Raw genomic sequence first — 20382 nt, 5'->3', positions numbered from 1 at the left:
TATGAATTCATGTGAAGTTATCGCGCGAAGACCTGCTTTTAAATTACCTAACACTCAAAGGATTAGATCTCCAATGTTTTGAATAAATCCATTGGGAGGGGGTCAAATGATTTTTTTTTAAACATTTGTTTTGTAACAACTATATATATATATTATACTTTAGATTGAATGTTTTAGAAGAAATTTATCGAAGAAACACTATGCACACTTAACTACTAATTGATTAATGTACATTTAGTAAGACACGCGAGTTATATCTTTTCAGATGAATGAAATCGATCTTTGTACCAAATATATAAATCTACACAAATATAATGTTTTGAATCTGACTTCTGATTTGATAATAAAACTGTTTTGAAATTTTAAATGTATCGGTATAAACATGTTTCTCTCTCTCTCTCTTTCTCTCTCTCAGCTACTTTATGACGTCATTTGCTTACACTTGTTACGTCATTTATGTAGAGTACAACGACACACAGATAACTTTATATTCATTAAATAGACCCCTTCATGATAACTGCGGTACTGCTATCTTGCAGGGCAAAATGATATACTTTGCCGAAATTTCAGTAGATAGATAATTAAATGACGTAATTGAAACAATTGACGTTACGTCATATTTCACCAAACTATGTCATTTTGCCCTGCAAAAGAGCAGTACCGCAGTTACCGTGAAGGGGTTAATAGCAAATTATAAGAAACGTTGAGGTTTTTTTCCAAAAAAATTCTTATATCCATCCTGAAATCAATATTGTATATTTGTTTTTACTACACAACAATGTTGACCATTTTATCTGCAATACACGGTATGTAATTGTGAGTAATTCAAATACACTGTGTCTAAGGACTAATAAACTAATAAAAATACTCCAATTTTTCCATGGAACGGTTTTATTTTTCTTTGATTAAAGTCAATTGTCAACATAAGTCTATTTTTTCAGTTAAGTATTTATTTAGGTATTGTTATATTAAAGAAACTCATCTTACGTCTTAGCTAACCAATGAAAACATTCATTTTTTGTGCATCTTGAAAATAGAAAAAAATAAAAAACGAAAGTGGCCGCAGTCTTGTACATATTTTTTTCCGTTTCTATGTAAATAAGCAGTCTAAAATTGTGTTATTCTGAATTATTGGTGTATGAACTCGAATGCGGCCTTATAGAAATATCAGATCAAACATTACAAAAACCCATATATTTTACAAAATCCGTAAACAAGGTCCGGTTTCGGAGTTTACAATTACCAAACGCACGTGAATTCTAGCAAACGAAAGTTACTTTCATGCATGGGGTGTCCTACATGAATTATTCCGGCGAACATTTTAAAGATATCATGTGTTTTGATTTTTCACATTTCGACAGGGCCAATTTGTTATACTTAGCGTACCCAGTTCTTTTACTTTACTCTGAAAATACTATATGATATTATCATTTTATGTGTGTTGATTATAAATAAAGGTGCTAAAATATGTTGTAACAGTTTCGAATAACGTTTTTCGTACCCCCCCCCCCCCCCCCCCATCTTGAACTTTTTATGACTGTCAAAGTAAACTGTATTTAACTTTAGTCCCAATTGTTTTACACAGAGGTGTGAAACCATCGCACTGACAGGAAATCCACTCTACGCTTGAACGCACAGAATACACAGGTATAGACTGGTGGGTCATCCGTGAAACGAGTGACCATAAGGAATTCTACCAGTATCAAACAATTTTACTAACAGTAACAATAATTATTGTGTCATTTTATTTCGTTCTTAAATTGTTAAACGTGTTTTAAGATGTTCCTCTCCGCAAAAAAACCTATTAAACCTTCAATATAAACTAATCGAGAGAATGAAAATTAACAGAACGAAACTTTTTTCCTTTACCATGTATGGAACGCCTGGACTGTCTTATTATGGCAAAAATAAATTCGTTATCTGCTTACATCGTTATGTGGTGTGCTTTTATCATTACGTGATGTGCTTAAATCATTATACGGTGTGCTTATATTATTATGTGGTGTGTTTTTATCGTTATGTAGTGTGCTTCTATCATTATGTAGTGTGCTTATATCATTATGCGTTGTGCTTTAATCATTATGCAGTGTGCTTTTATTTTTATGCAGTGTGCATATATTATTACGTGTTGTGCTTTTATCGTAATGTAGTGTATTTATATCATTATGTAGTGTGCTTATTCCTTTATGTGGTGTGCTATTGTCATATTTTGGTGTGACTATATCATCATGTGGTGTGCTTACATGTATGTCATTTTGTGGTGCACTTTCGTCATTGTGGGGTGTACATTTGGCATTATTTGCTGTGCTTTGATTATTACATATAGTGCATCTATTTTTGCGTATATGATGTACGTTTTGCATTATTTGAAAATAAAGATTAGTAGTCTTTGGAAATTAGACATGGAAACTATTCTAGAAAAACTCGGATTGGGCTCTTTAACAAGAAAGTTTCAAGAAGAAAAGGTAACACCTGATATTGTATCAAAACTCTCAAAAGTTGAAATGCAAATTTTAGGAGTTGCTGATAGATCAGCCATGATGAAATTGAGAGTGGCTTGTATTCACCATGGAAGCAATCTTTTGATACAAAGAAATTCTGGGTACTTGATACCAGAAGATGTGTTGGACTTTTTGCTGGAATCTAAGTTCAAAATCATTGAAATTTCTCAAATGTTAAATGTGTCAGAGAGCACAATATACAGAAGGATGAGACGATGCAATCTTTCTGTATCAAAATATAACGATATATTAGATCATGAGCTGGATCAAATAGTTTCTGAAATTGCTACAGAGTTCCCGAAATGTGGAGAAACAATGGTCAGAGAAATTCTTCGGCAAAAAGGTGTCCAGGTGAGAGAAATTCCTCTTTTTTCAATATTTAGATTTGCAAATATGCTTTTTGATATGAATCTAACACTGAAAAAAAAAGTTCACTATTTTATATTTACATTTTGCAAATGTTTCCTTACACGAACCAATGACATTTTAACATGATTTCGCTACCTTCAAAGCCCGAATGAATCAACAAAGAAAGCTTTTGTATTAAACAAAATCCACTTATATATATATTAATGTTTACATTTTCAACTGTCTTTGTCTGTGATAACATTACGAATCAATTTTGAACCCCAAAACCCAATAACTTCACAAAACATGAGTGACACAAATGGGCGTGTCTTATAGCATAATCGAAAAACGGTATTGTAATACATAGCATGTGCTACATAAAAAATAGTGGTTTTAAAATAATGTTGTTTTAAAGTGTACAAATTGGAAATAATATAAATATAAGTAATACGGAATCATTCTTTGAATATTATGAGGTGATAATTTCGGTCGGAGCGTAGTCAAATCCATCATAAAGCCCTGGGCTTTATTGGATTTGACCACGCCCCGACCGAAATTATCACCTCATAATACTCAAAGAATGATTCCTTATTCCTTGAATAATTGTACGACATGATCTGGAACAGCTGTACATACCAATTCTTTTAATCTTCGAATTCTGTTTCATATCATGTTAAACAATTGGATGTTTTTAAAACAGGTAACAAGAGCAAGACTGCGAGAGAGCTTACATAGAACAAATGGGGATAACATAAAAAGCAGGATAAAAGGAAGATTACAAAGAAGAGTTTACAATGTCGAAGGTGTCAATCATCTTTGGCATATAGATACAAACCACAAATTGATCAGATGGAATTTCATAATCGTTGGTGGTATCGATGGCTTCAGTAGGTTTGTTTGTCACATTCCTTAACTGTACAGACAACAATAAGTCTGAAACAATTTTCAGTTGTTTCCAAAGTGCTATTCGAAGCTATGGCTTGCCTTTAAGAGTTCGCTCTGATAAAGGACTTGAGAACAAAGCTGTCGCTGAATATATGGTCAGAACTCGAGGACCAAACAGAGGAAGCATGATAACTGGAAAAAGTGTCCACAACCAAAGAATTGAGAGGCTGTGGAGGGATGTGTATGAAGGAGTTCTCTGCTACTACTATGAACTTTTTTACTATATGGAAGACGTACAACTGCTTGATATTTTGAATGACATACATATGTTTTGTTTACATTATGTGTATCTGAAAAAGATAGACGAAAAGCTTCAAATATGGAAAGAAGCATGGGCTAATCATAGATTACGCACTGTTAAGACCTCGCCATTGCATTTGTTTGCAGCCGGCATTATCAATAATCCAATTGATGTTTTAGATTTAGATTGGGAACAGTATGGTATTGAAGATAATACTGATGTTCAATATCTTCACAATGTTAATCCCAGGCCTGTGTTTGATCCGCCTTCATATGCAGTAACAAATGACACTCTACAAGAATTGCAACAACATTGTCCATTTAATTGGCATTCTGCTAACTATGGAATTGATATTTTCCAAAAGGCTGTGGAAATTGTCGAAAGAAACAACAGCTTAACAATATGATATACAATGTAAATTCACTTGCCACTGTCTGCAAGACTAGTGTATCTTTTTTCCTAATCTGCTTGGCCCATTGACTAAGAATGACCAGATTTTTATCATGACAAAAAAGGGCTATTTAGTTACCATTCATGACTCTACTACAATGACTCTTCATGATGGTCAATAAAATTAGTAAGATGAACAAAGATTTCAGATTTGTTTTTATTATACTGCTTTTTGATAGAAAAAAATGTCATTCCTTCTTGGTTTGAAAAAATAAACATAGGTAATCAAACTTTACATAGCTCACCGAGATGAAGGGTCACCTTTATGAGATCGCCTTTATTATATCATACGAAAATGTATAATGTCATCATACAATATGATATTTTATTATGTGATACTCTTCTGTATCACGTATATTGTATCAGATGATTTTTATTGTTTGGTATCAAACGATAGAATTTAAAATACATTGCATTATATTATATACTTGTAAAATATCAAACAATCTGATACAATCATATAATAACAGATCATATTATACAATTTCATAATGATAAAATACAAAACTGAATCATATTATACCAAAAAGTTATGTTATATGATAAAATATTCATAATATGAGTAAATACCATTGTGTGTGCACACACATATATATATATATTCTACAATTACTTATACATCTCATTATTTCAAACCCACCACAGTCACTCAGCTTACTGAACCCATCCTCACCAATCAATTTCTGCTGAAATAGCTCCTCTGTATCATCTGCATTAAATTGGATCTTTTTGGAGCCAAGTCCCGCTTTAACTAGTGCTTTTTCCTCTCTTGTTGGGACTTTCATCGCATCTGTTTCACTCAGACAAATAAATTCACAGGTCCATGTTCTTCTTTTCTTCTGCTTTTTAATTCTTCCTGATGTAGATGTACCCCTCACTGGTCTGAATAAAGCTCGTATTTCATGCTGGTATTGCTGATTGTTCTGAGATGGAAGTGATACTGTAAAAAGTGAAACATTTTTGTACAAAACAATTGAGATACTTTTTATTACATGTGTATATTAACCACATGTAGGGATTGGAACCCCAACCCCCCGCTGCCCCATTGATGATGAAGTGACCTTAACCCCATGCAGATCAGATGCATGAGTGGTAACATGTTGAATTTTTCACATAAATGACATACATGTATCTCAATGATCAATTTAAAATCGCTTTGTATACAGAACAATCAATATGTACCGGTAATGCTTATATTTATTGTTTAAAACTTTAAATCACACGTACTATAATAGTTTTATTAAGATTAAACACAGTTGAAACAATATATTTAAACCTATGTTTGTAAATACTACAAGAGCAAAACCCTTTATTTTTAACCAAAAGTAAAATATACCCACTCTTCTAAATTTGTGAAATTTTAAGAAAATCTATCATCTGGTTCTTTTTATGGGCCATCTCAAAATACAGGTAAATTGAATAGGTCTGTATTAAAATAAAATTATCTAAATTGTACATACTACTGTGACATGCAGTCTGCCATAGTTGTGTAAATGAAATTAAACTTCTTTGTTGTTGTTTAGTGTCAATTATCGCGAATTTAAATGATTTTTAATCCAATGCCATTTATACTTTCAATTTGATAGAAAGGTTGATTTCCGGTGTGATCGTTTTTTGCCAAGTCATTCTTCAGTTTGGTTAAAAGAATATATTAATTTCAAGTCTGTGAGTATTGTAAAAACCAGGTACGTAGCATCGGGAGGGGGGGTGCCACTTTGGTTTTTCTGAAATTTACATACAAAAAAATGAATTAATATAGAGTTGCCCCCCCCCCCCCCTTTTTATGGGACCATGTAAAAAATTGAATTGAAAATAAGGAAATAAACAGTGAAATTAAAGTTAAGGTATACTTTGCTTGTCAAGATTTTTTGGATGAGTCTGCCCCCCCCCCCCTTTCCAAAACAATGCTATATGCCTGTAAAACAGCTTAATTTTAATTAAATAGTTATTGAAATAAACCAGGGCACAGTCATGTATGAATTTTTTCTTCCTCATCGTGTGCAAGTCAACCTCCCATCCGAAAAACCCAAGCTGTAGCAGGGCAAGACCCATATTACAAAAGTTATGTCCATCTTTGGGGGTGGGGTGGGGCATGGGTTTCTAAATGTAGACTTGTAATTTAGAGGAATAAAATAGATTTAAAGAAATTTCAAAGGACGCCAAAATATTTGGTAGCACAAAGAAGGGAAATAATCGGAAAGATTGCCCCCCCCCCCCCCTTTGACCTTTTCGTTTGTCCAGCAAAGGGAAACAACTCAATCCACTTTCTATTTCTCAAAACATTTTCTACAATAAAATGTGTGAAAACCCGCAAGGTTTTTGGTCAAGCAATTGGTAAACATTAATCTATAGGTTAATATGTATGCTTCAAACTTCATTAATTAATTATAACTTTAAATCAAATTAATTCGTCTTCTAGACACGAGCACGTGAGCATACTTACTGCGTCTAAGCTCTTCCCTAAAACGTATCCTATCGCCGATCGTGGCGATTCCAAGCCTCGATAAATCCACATCGCTTAAACTTTTGCAAATATCAACGTTGTTTACATTTGCCTCCGCAAAGTTATTTGCTAAATTTGGGAGATCAATGTTTTTTAAAATTAGTTTAATGTCGTCCATTTTTCCAAATGACCCGGATAGTGTGACGTCATCACATCATCATAACGAAGTTTGCACACCACATAATGATGTTTGTACATAACAAAAGGATGTTTGTACATGACGTAATGAATAAAAAAGTACATCGCGTAAAGAAAAAAGCATATCGCATAATGATCTTTAAAAGTACATTCGGTAAAGACGGAACCACATCACATACTTAGAAAAGCACATGCCATAATGATATATGCACATGCCATAATGAAAACTGCACATCACATAAGGATGAATGCACATCACATACTGTCAAATTCACATCACATAATGCCAAATGCACATCACATAATACCAAATGCACACGCCATAATAATGAATGCACATCACATAATAGAAGGAGTACACCACATAATGATAAAAGCACACCACATAATGATACAAGGACATCACATAACGATTAAAGCACGCTACATAATAATATAAGCACATAACAAATTTATTTTTGCCATGATAAGACAGTCCAGGCGTTCCATAACCATGGAAGAAACGCGTAGTGCATCTAGCAGGCTGATTTGATTGACAGGTGTAGCACGTGGACTCAGACTAAACTGCATGTTGGATTCAATCACAATGTACCCTATTATTATGGTATAGTTCAAATGAAAGTAGGTAAATTACGCCTTAAACTCTCTCTCTCTCTCTCTCTCTCTCTCTCTCTCTCTCTCTCTCTCTCTCTCTCTCTCTCTCTCTCTCTCATATGAAGATCATAAACAGAGAATATTTGCATCGACGACACTCTGTAAGCAAAATACTGGCAACATGAAAATTCAAATGGGTTTCCTGTTTTTCTTAAAATGTGTCAAATAAACAACCCAAGCACTGACAGGAAATCGTTCTCCGCTTGACTGACTATAATACACAGGCCTGAGACAAGGTGATCGATGATCCCCGATCAACCAGTACTTTACCACAACGATATTGTGAACAAATTAGTTAGGTCTTTCACTGTGTGTATGTCCACTTCTTTTTAATGAATTAAGCAGTCATCATATTTGAGATCAAACTACTTGACATTGTACTACCTCTTATCTAAAGTAAAGCAGTAATTTTAATTTAGTAGTATAAATACCTAGCGGGTATTTATATGAAAACTTTACCTGTATCTTGTTCGCTTCATTAACTCTAAATAAGTTAACTCTTTATAAAGAATGTGTATATATACACAGAATAGCAACACAGAAAAGTTGTTTCACACATTTATCGCAAGATGAAAAAGCTTTCAAAAATGAGAAACTTCAATATATTTTAAATTTCACAGCATAGCATATAAAAAGTTCGTCATAATGACAAGTAGTTAATACATGTATCATAAGACAAACATAATATCATTACACACACAGGTACGTGTACGCCGATCGTCTCTAATCCACAAAGTCAAAAACGTCGTCATGGCACTCGGTCAGCTGAGGGATAACGATGGATTTCCTCTTCAGACGCTTATCGTTCCTTCTCAGGCACTCGTTTATCTTTGGAACCACACGTTCCCTCCATGCTTCGTGAAATTGGAACTCTGGGAAGAAATACACAACGTTCTGTTTCACCACCAGTTTCCTCACTGGATCCAGTTCTTTCTTTGCTAACTTCCCGCCTCCATACCAATTATACTCGTATCGCAACTGTCCTTCATCAAACAGTTCAGGAAACAGTTTCCGTGTAAGGTTCACCGCGAAATTGCCGGCATTCCTGGACTCCCGGACAAAGACGCGAAGTTCAGAGTCATCAATCTTGAATTCCGGAGGGATTCCTTCAGCTGTGGGCGTTGATGAAGGGGTCTCTTCTGCGCTAGTCTGGCTGTGCATCACCAAATTCAGCTGCGTCAAAGTGTTGTCGCTGGACTGCCTCCTTATAATGTCAATAATGATGTTTGTATTGGCAATGGCTGTTGTCAGTAGAGTTTCTAGATGGGTTGTGCGCCTGTTGGTGGCATCTATCTTCTTATTAACAATGTCGACGGATTAACGCAGATCGGACACTTCCTAAAAAAGCCCGTCGACGAGAGAGTCACTATCACTGGTGGATAACCGGTGTGGACGGAATCTCACGACTGGTGTAGATGCTCTCGGAGTTTGAAGTCCTATGGGCACAGATGAAGGCACAGCAACGGGCGGAGTCTGCGGTCCAGTGGGCACAGATGCAGGCACAACGACGGGCGGAGTCTGTGGTCCAGTGGGCACAGATGCAGGCACAACGACGGGCGGAGGCTGCGGTCCAGTGGGCACAGATGCAGGCACAACGACGGGCGGAGTCTGCGGTCCAGTGGGCACAGATGCAGGCACAACGACGGGCGGAGGTCCAGTGGGCACAGATGCAGGCACAACGACGGGCGGAGTCTGCGGTCCAGTGGGCACAGATGCAGGCACAACGACGGGCGGAGTCTGCGGTCCAGTGGGCACAGATGCAGGCACAACGACGGGCGGAGTCTGCGGTCCAGTGGGCACAGATGCAGGCACAACGACGGGCGGAGTCTGCGGTCCAGTGGGCACAGATGCAGGCACAACGACGGGCGGAGTCTGCGGTCCAGTGGGCACAGATGCAGGCACAACAACGGGTGGAGTCTGAGGTCCAGTGAGTACAGATGCAGGCACAACGACGGGCGGAGTCTGTGGTCCAGTGGGCACAGATGCAGGCACAACGACGGGCGGAGTCTGCGGTCAAGTGGGCACAGATGCAGGCACAACGACGGGCGCAGTCTGCGGTCCAGTGGGCACAGATGCAGGCACAACGACGGGCGGAGTCTGCGGTCCAGTGGGCACAGATGCAGGTAATTATAAAGGTAATTATAAGTACCTTTTTCTTTCGTGTTTTAATTAGGAGAACTGATTTTTCTTTGAACATTTAATTGTGAGCATGTGTTTTTATAAGGCTACAACTAGTCGGTCTACAGTGCTGGTTGAAATCAATTTTTTTAAACAAATTATAAAATTTTTATCAAAACAATGACGCTTGTTACAGCAATTATAAGGACGTGATTTTCCATAATATGAGCGATTAAGCCACTTTTAAAATTTGAATGAATTTTTAACGGTTTGATAGGATAAAAAGATAAAATGATATTGAAAATAAAAATATACATACCTGAATAATTATAAAGTAAAATATTTCATTTAAGTAAATAAGTCTTATAAATTTTACATTTTTTTTGTTAGATTTTAAAATTTAATTTAATTGTATATCGATATATCAATAAGTTAGTAAAGCATGATTTTTCAACCACCTGCGGGCATGGCCCAATTTTCCTTGGATTGTACAGATAACAGCTTTAAATGATTAGAATTAAAATATTACCCCAGTATTACCAAATAAACAGCTAATATTTAAAAGGAATATTTACCTTCAAAATATGTGATTTTCTATAAAAGGATTATGATTATCTTTATGCATTTGTTAACTTTTATTTAGGCTTAATGCATGTTATATTTTTTTTAATCGAGGGAGATAACTCGTGTTCCTTGTCGATACTATTTAACACCTGTAATCGATCGTTCAAACCTAAGGGGTGTTGTCATTATGGGTGATTGAACCGCGGGGGCACGCGGTTTTTACCAGAGACAGGTGTTTAAACCGCGTTGCAATTTGGACCGCAGGGGTGCGCGGAAAATACGTGATCCACGTTGACGGTACTGTATATCTCAAAAAGACAAATATTTTTAAACACAATATAGAATAAAAGATTCTTAAAATGATGTTTTAAACAATATTCAATCATAACAATTTCGTTATCTGGCCCCAGTAAGGAGATAAGGGGTCGGCCCCTAAAACGTACTTTCCAAGATAGCTCAAAAACGGCAACGAATTTCTAAATATTTGTTGAACAAAATATGTTTAATATCAAAAGACCTTTCATATGATGTCAAGAAAAAAGGGGCTGTCCCTTCAATTTAAGGAGCCCTAAGGGCTCTAAAGTCTTTCATCAATAGCACTTTACTGAGAAATATCTTGTAATATGTTTAAGAATAAAAAATGTTCATATCTCAAACAAAACAAATATTTAATAAAACATCATTTTGAAAATCAATATAGAATTAAAATGCTGAGAATGATGTTCCTAACAATATTCAACCATCAAATTTTTGTTGTTGCCCCGATAAGGAGATAAAGGGTCATTTATTACAGTCAAGGTCATTAAACCTTCACAAAATCGCACGGAAAACCTCCTCGTTGCTCGCAACGAGATCGTGTCTAGTTTTATTTATTATTGATAAATCAAAAACTACCACAAATAAACTACATCACATACAGGGAGATTCCTGATACAGTAGGTACTTAAACATATCAAAATGTCTTATTAAACAGGTATTGTGGGACTCCCTAATTAGTTTAAAACATCTGAACAAATTTTGCGACCACCGGGTAAAATATATACAAAATAGTAAACAACAATGCTTCATATACATGTAAAAATTAAGGTTGCATATACGAAGGTCAATCAAAAAATACAAAGACAATTGGACTGTCTATCATAAATTTCTCATAAAACTCATAAATTACAGATAATGTTAAGCAACAACACATATTTTATTGATATACGAAGTTTCCATTTAATGAAAAGGTATTTTGCATGTAGTTACTTGATTTTAAAATCAACATGTTTTGTCACCATGGCGCACGGTAAAGTTGAAAACACGACGTCAAGGTCGCACGTACAGTAAACAGAAATATCCAATCTTTATATCACCCTTAGTCTATTGAGGTCTTCACCATACAATCTTAATCGGCAGTATGTCACTTGACGTTTAATTTGTTCCAAAATCATAAGTTTGTTCCTCGAAGTTTTCTTATTTTTAAGCGCATGTTTCATCGTTTACATTCAGAAAATCCCTAATTGTCAGATGACGTTTTTATTCTTTTGACAAAATATTTACAATGGTTCTACGTTTGATGTCCAAAATAGAGTCACCACAGCCCCCACAAAATTTGTGAAAATCATTTTTACTCATTTTTTCCACCATTGAGTATTTTTACAGTTTTTATCGGCTTTTTTCCCGAGTTAAATTCATACTGTTTATGCTTTTTGTTGTGCCGTGACGTCCGGTGATTTCAACGTTTTTTAGTCAATTTTAAGGACGACTAATGTCTTTCGTTACGGATATCTGATCAACAAATCTATATGTCCCGACATTATTTGGTATATAAAATATCAATGCCTAATTTGAGGTTTCAATATTACTTGTTTTTAAGCCCAATTTATGACGATAATACTTTTAACATAATATGGTTTATTGTTGACAGAACACAAAGTTTGACCGTGCTTCGTAACCTCATTTTTGCAGGATTAGAATCTAAATCATTCCTAGAAATAAAGGAATATATTATTTTTTTTAATTTCAAATAATTGGAAGCAATTGTTTAATTATGTCTACCAAATTTAGTAGTTATATGACGTTAAATAACATAGGTATGGCGAAAGTCTTCGTATTTTTTGATTAACCCTCGTACAAAGTTATGCCAAAAGTCCAATACCAAATGGATTCTTAAGGATATGGAGCATGCCCATACAAGGAAAATCTGCCATTGCTGTATACATGTATATGCTCTTCTTGTTACTAAATGTCTTTTTTGCAGAGTTTGTCAAATGTAAAGAAGATCCACTTGGATTTTGTTTGTTGTCTTATAAATGAGGTGTTTCTCGAAATATTCTCTGAAATATTATGTCAGCTGTTACACTCAACTTCCCTGGTATATGTTTTGACCGAAAATGAATATTAAAACGTTATACACTAAAACAAGACGACGTCACAATTTCATAAGTGCTTTATCTAAATGATTCAAAATTTGATAGCTACTACTCGCTTCCATAGGAAGACATCTGTAATAGTTGTATTGACCTTTCCAAGTACACCCTAGCAAATAGTAATCAGATGGATGAATGGGTATAATACGAAAAGCACCTTAAGTGTCAGTCTTTGCTTATAATCATTCTCGCCGAAACTTTTGAACTAAATCAACCACCTGATCAATGGAATCGTATGGAACAGCTGAATTTTCTCTTGGTATATATTGGAATTCACCAATTGAATTTTGAAAAATGAAAGATCATGATTTACTTTGTCTGTATTGCCTTTTAGCATCAAGCGTAATGGGGATATCACAAAGTGTTTAAAAGGTTTGTTTGAAAATGGACCTGCAATTCTGCCTTTCTTTAAACCTGTTTGTATAAAATTGTCTATAACGTCTGGTGGATCTAATGTGGATTTATCGTTTTGAGGTACACATGGTTAAGGGGCAGAGGTAAAGCCTAATTTGATAAAAGTTTTAAAACTATGATTAAAGGGGCATGGTCACAATTTTGGTCAAATTCTAAATTTGTTTCTATCATTTACAATGCTTTAGAAATGCATTTCCAATGATCAATTGAAATTTGGGAGTCATTCGTGGAGTTATAAGCAAGATACAGAGCTGACAATTCTTTATCATGTAAACAAGGCTCATGTCCTGTTTTTGTTTACATAGGTTCAATATACCAGTAAAAAATCTTTTTCAACCTGATTTATCTATCTTTATATTCATTTTAAGAATAATTAAAGAGTTTCTAATGTTTAAAACATTCATTTTAGGTATAAAACTGGAATTTTCACTCTAGCTTTTAAAATGTAAACAAACGCTTTGTTTACATAGTAAAGAATTTCAAGCTCTGTAACTTGCTTATAACTCAACGAATAACACTCAAATTTCGGTTGCCTATTGAAAATGCCTTACTGAAGCATTGTAAATATTAAAATCGCAACAACAAAAAATTGACCAAAATCGTGACCATGCCCCTTTAAAACCGTTCATAAAGTACAAAGCCTGATCAGTGTCAACTAAAAATCACAAAAAGGTTTTGGGTGGACGGGAGAGGGTAGTTGGCTGGGTGATTGTTGTGGACTTGATGGTGGTCTTTGTACTGTTTGGTTTTTGCTTACAAAATTTACAATTGCCTCATGCATGTAAACCTGAGCATGATTGACACATGTGGGCAAATGAGCAGGGGTTACGAGTACATTGTTCTCCAATGCCCGAAAGGGCTGCTGAAATTGATAATTGAAATAGACAATTTCAATAATAGTTACAATTTGATTTGAAATAAAAACATTTTGAATATCAAGAATATTATTGAATTAATCTAGTTTGTCTACATATGTATTCGTTATCATTTTTACATAATGAAACATGGGGGGTCAGTGATGTCAAATTTTAGATATATGGCTTCAAAGGTAAAACTCTCGCAAAACCTGGCCTATAAAAAATTCAGACATATTTTATATATCTGCACGATTTTATGCTAAACGTTTATCTTTCTCTCAAAATTTAGTTTTGTACATGTCACACAGAGCCTATAGAACATGTCACAAACTTATCAAATGTTAAAAATGTGAATAATGAATAACGTATAATAAAAAGAAAAGTATATTAAAAATTCATAAAATTGATTGTTCCTGTCATTTTCGTCTAAAAAAACCTTCCGCACAATAGTTCCGAAAAACGTAAATGTTTCTTGAGTTCGAATGTTTTTTTTTCTTAAATTAATGAATGATGTGTTATTATGAAATAACGATCTTTTTTTATGATCAAATAAATAAAATCATTCATTTAAAATTTATTGAGTAATGAGCAATAAAATCAAAACGTGAGGAGTGAGATACCTTTAAAACAGGTGACGTTAATATCGATGACGTTATACAAACAATACTATGACGTTACAATATAGTATAAGGAACCAGTCTATAATGTTCATGATATTGCAAAGTAAAGCAAAGTAAATACAGATACATTTTATTTTTTGACTATTAGACTGTTAAAGATGGTTTGAAAGTTTGAATAAAATATTTTTCTTTTTCTCTCCTTTCCTCTACGTTGTCACTATAAGTCTTGTAAAGCGGAATCACGGTAAAATGCCCTTTACCGCAAATACCTGAATGTTCACTTACTTTTATTTTATTGTATTCTGGATGTTGAATTTGCTGTTCGTGAACTACGCAGAACTGTTAAGGTTTTCTTTGTGGTGGCACCGACCAGAACGTACGGGAAATGTTAACTATGACATCAAACAAAACAAAAAGTCGTCAAATATACTAATAAATAGAGTAATTTCAAATTGTTATGGGTACGAAAACATTGAACTACATTAAAAATTACCTATTCGTGCAACTTTGTCGTCAAATAAGTCCAACGATAAATATAAACAGCAGACTGATCGCGATGCACTTGTCGAATTGACGTCATATTGTAAAATTTTGACACATACTATGTGTAGAGAGAGGCAGATCAATCATTTTTTTTTTTACATGAGAAAATGCATTTAAAAATGAACGGAGCATAATCATAAAACGATTATTTTTCCATTCAATCCTATCTACTATGCTTGTTTTGATTTGGCTGGTAATTATATTTTAGAAAGTATATTATTTCATTCTAGAGTGTTTAATGTACAATTTCGATGTGTCTGACATCGGGAAGCCTATCTACAGTACCGATCAGACCCAACCTAACAGAAAGTAAACCCCAACTAAACCCTGGGTTTACTTTCTGGGTTTACTCTAGGTTTACTTCGGGTTTACTAGAGTGAACCTAGAGTAAATCCAAAGTAAACCCAGAGTGGACACAGAGAGTAAACCCAGTCAGAAGTATACCACTGAAAGCAGACGCTAACTGTGTATTCGGAATATACAAAGGGTAGGAATTACTGGCAGTAGGATGGTAAAATAAAATACTAGTCTGCTTCACACTTCAGTGCATACAGTTTCCTCAAAAGCAATTTCAAAGTAAACCCAAAGTAAACCCCGAGTAAACCCAACGTAAACCCAGAGTGGACCCAAATTTTCAAAAAGTAAACCCAGAGTAAACCCCAAGTAAACAAAAAGTAAACTCGGGGTTTAGTTGGGGTTTACTATGGTGTTAGGTTGGGTCTGATCGGTACTGTAAATCCGCTTTTTACAAGGGCATTCACTTAACAGATCATTTCGATCTTTTGGATATAAGTTAAGGGAATGTTATATTTTTAGCCGGGCTCTGCTGACAGCATAGTACTGGCTGTAGGCAGGCAAATCACCAATGTTACTATAAATAGCACAATTTCAAAAGTAAACAAAAACCAAACAGCGTCAAAGTAAAAGCTTCCGCTATACCAAATAGTTACACAAAGTGCCACGTTTTGTCAAAATTGTTAGCATTATGGTTTTATTTTAAAGCTATACACGCTATAATTTGCGTCAATTTTGAATAAAGGTTTGATTACTAATAAAAGTTACCTTTATTCTGTTAATTATAATGCTCAATTCGATCACGTAACAAATATATCAAATATTAAACAATAAAAAATATTTATTGTCCTGCCAGGAAAGTAATGCCTCCTCGTGAATATCAATCTATCACGTGATATCGACAGCTAAATTTAGCCTATCATACCAAAACTGGTGAAGGGTCAACATCTTCATAATTGTGATAGTTTCACAAAGGAAAGGATATTTTCAGTAAAGCATAAATTTGTCAGATATACGAGTACAAACAAAAGAAAAAAATACAAGCCTGTGAGTAGATATGAATACTTCCTTTGAAAAAATGACGTAGACCTGTGTTTTTCCCCTATGTGCTATTTATAGATCCTATAAGTGTTAATGCAGAAGTAAGGGTATCGTAAATGGCAAGCGTATTTTACTCATTATACATGTATTTATTTCAAATTAACAACTGTTAAGCATATTAAAAATCAAGTTGGATATTTAATTAGGCAAACAATAACGACCACCTAGTTCTCCGCGGACATGCGCAATGAGGTCGGTTTGCTCTTCCTTCATCAATATTCATGAAAAGGTATATTTTCCTGGCAGGAAAATAAACAATTAAAAATCTATATCTTTGTAACGAGATGGACTTCACCATTGTAATTTACAGATTAAGGATAACTTTTATAAGTAGACAAACACATGCGTTTTCACTGTCATTCAAAATTGACGCAAATTATAGCGTGTATAGCTTTAATTTTTAAAGGGACTTGGACACGATTTGACTTAACATTTTCAAATTTTATTTATCCATTTTCAATGTTTATACTGATAAATATAGAAGTTTATAATGCTATGTCAAAATTTGAGAGTCAAATTTCAAGTTATAAGCAAGTTACAGAGTTCATAATTCTTTGTTTTGTAAACAAAGCTCGAATATTGTCATTTTTACATATGTGTTGTATTGGTGTAAGTTTCAATCAAATGTATCTTTCTTTTGTTTATAATGGTATTTATGAAGATACTGAATTAGTTTAAATTGTTTTTACATGTCATTTTGTCTAAGAAATGGTAATTCTCTACAATACATTTTTTGTAAACAACTATAAGACTCGAGCTTTGTTTACATTACAACCATTTCTCACCTCTGTATCTAACTCGTAACTTGACTTTAATATTCAATATTTTGGTCAATCATGTAAAATGCACCAGTTAACCATTTTATACATAAAAAATAAAAATAAAATTTTTGATCTCAAATCGTGTCCAAGTCCCTTTAAAGAATTGTCGATATTTTTTAGTTTTCTTATTAATGACGTGTTTTAAAAACTAGACTATGCATTTTTGACACATACAATGCGCATGCATTTCCATGAACTACTTTGCTGCGCGTTGAAGAAATGGGGATTGAATATATTACGCTTGTTGCAAAATTCAAGACAGCAACTGTTGAATTATTTTTCTATTAGACAGACATTTTTTTGTTTATAACCGCTTACAAAATTCGGTCTCTCTTTGACGCTTTGCCGACACTAAAAGCATGAGAGAGAGAGAGAGAGAGAGAGAGAGAGAGAGAGAGAGAGAGATTTTCGGTCTTTACTACACAAAACGCATAAAGACACATCAAAAATGTCCGGCTTTCAGTACTTCAGTACTTTGATTTTAAAATTACTGCTGCTTCAATGAAATCTACAGAATGAATAAATAGATACGTAAAATGTTATAGGCGAAGTTCATATAAATTCCAACCGAAGCTCATTTCTTTTGATTTTAATTCTAATAAAAAATGAACCCTTTAAATTTAACTATAATTCAAAATTTTAATTCAAATAAGGATATGCCCTTGTAGTATTGAAATTTGTTTATGACATCCATTCGGGAGAACTATCGACATATATCACGTGACTACCAATTCAGAGGACCACACTAAGTGTCATAAAAAAGTTACTGTAGCATTTACGTACACTACGTACTGTACTGTTTTTTAATATCACATTTAAATCATGATAAGATAACTTTACATAAATATTTTCTAATAAAATATGCATCGTTTTATGAACGTTTAAATCCGCGTAGGATCCTTGTACGGAGTGTAGTTCTGGTTTTGCCGATGTAGTATTGTCCACATCCCTTGCATATTATACAATTTATCAGGTCTTTGGTTTCGCACGTCATGCTTGAGTTTACTTTAAATTTCCAGTCTCGGATTTTGAAGGTGTTTCCTTCCTTTAAATATCGACAGGTTCCACAGCAAACAGTTTACGCTCATTCATAAACCGCTTCGCGGTTTATAAAGCGTAAACTGCCTCAAACCATTTTATATCGTATAAAACTAATAAATATTGAATGCATTCCTTAATTAAATGTATCTTGAAACGTCTGAGGAAGAAATGAAAGCGCTAACGTTTTGCGATTACTGTTCTTATTTTTTTTATTTAAAAAAAATATTTCCGGACACACTGTGACTTTTTATTGTACGTTTTGCAATAAGTGCTATTTTTTCATTTTGATATATATTGCCGGACACTGTGACTTTTATATTTATATATATATATATATCGCATAGCCCCCTAACTCCGTCACAACCCTAACTCCGTCACAACCCTAACTCCGTCACTTTTCGGGAAACTCCTTATCGTTTGAAATCAAGTATGATCATGACGTCATTTTTTACATGTCAAAAATCTTTAAGCAAATGTCAACAATTTGCAACGGGTAAATTTAAGAATGTGTCAAAAAATAACAGAATCAAACTTTGTCATTTTATGCACCATTAATTGTGTGAAATCAGCTAAAACATTTTCACGGGTGCACTAAAATATCGATATTTCTGACATGCGGGCCCATTCGGTCATTTACGGTGGTCAGCAGAGAAACGCGGAATGTTTTCTGCTTATGGTGACGGAGTATGGGTACTCGGGGAGATATATATATATATATATGAAGTGTTACTAAACAAACCTTTTTTAAGGGTTTTCTCGGATTTATCTATCCATCCATCTTTCTTAATATATATATATATATATATATATATATATATATATATATATATATATATATATATATATATATATATATATATATATATGCATTAACTTTGCTAAATACTTTTACTTTCAAAATCTAGTGTAATGCTGGCATTACATTGCATTACTTTGCATTACTATATAGATTTATGCATGTTTACTTTAAAAATGAATAGTTGAAATTGAATTTGATTAAATTTATTTTTAAAGAAGAAAGAAAGAATTCTAATTGAGAAAAAAATGTTTTAATTGTACATGTATTATTAAAAGAGGTTTTTTAAAATTCATTTTTGAAGATAACAGCACAATTTTATAACATTTTTAAGAGTGTTGTTATTAAGAGTTTTTGATCATTTAAACAATTAACTCCAATTAGTTCGCACTTTAACAAGAAATGTGTCAACAACACACTATGCCCCCAGGATAATCTAAATATCAAAACAATCCATTGTTATAAGAAGTGCTAAACAGTCCCCAATCCCCTTCCCTTCGCTATATCACAATAGAATAGGAGACAGACATGCACTTTAAAAACAAAATAAATGCACTGTCCATCCATGATGAAAATCAATATCACTTCCAATATTATAACCCATTTGAAATAAATCTTACTTATTCTCTCTCTCTCTCTCTCTCTCTCTCTCTCTCTCTCTCTCTCGTATATTAATTACACTGTACATTAGTTTGGACTGATAGAAAATACAAGATTTATGTATTTAATCTATTATTGCACTAAATATATCCTAAGATAAATATCGTTAAACAGTATTTTCCAGTCCAAGCTTTGACTGCTCCTGCAAAACATTGATTTAGTATAGCCCGGAAGATGGATGCAGTTAAAGGATGAACCCTTTGAAACTTCGATCATAAAGTGCAACAGCAATCTTTTGTCTTAAAGTGTCCTCCGTAAAAAGAAAAACGATTAAAATATATTAAGAAATATAAATAATATATTAAGAAATATAAATGGGACAAGGGACCCATGGGCCACATCGCTCACCTGAGCAACAATGG

General features: G+C 34.0%; 1 protein-coding gene and 1 long non-coding RNA gene across 2 annotated transcripts in view; one reads left to right on the top strand and one right to left on the bottom strand.

Moving 5' to 3' along the window:
* The window catches only part of LOC105334969 (ankyrin repeat domain-containing protein 17), a 776771-nt gene that overhangs the window by 316776 nt on the left and 439613 nt on the right, over positions 1–20382 (bottom strand). The gene's annotated exons all lie outside the window — the stretch shown is intronic.
* Positions 1878–4102, top strand: LOC136270921 (uncharacterized). The gene is made up of 2 exons (XR_010708790.1): positions 1878–2852; positions 3550–4102. It is a non-coding gene; the product is annotated as an uncharacterized lncRNA (long non-coding RNA).

This window comes from Magallana gigas, chromosome 8 (genome assembly GCF_963853765.1).
Source record: "Magallana gigas chromosome 8, xbMagGiga1.1, whole genome shotgun sequence".
NCBI lineage: Eukaryota > Metazoa > Mollusca > Bivalvia > Ostreida > Ostreidae > Magallana > Magallana gigas.
The sequence above is the reverse complement of the archived record's forward strand: the minus strand, read 5'-3'. Positions and strand labels throughout refer to the sequence as shown.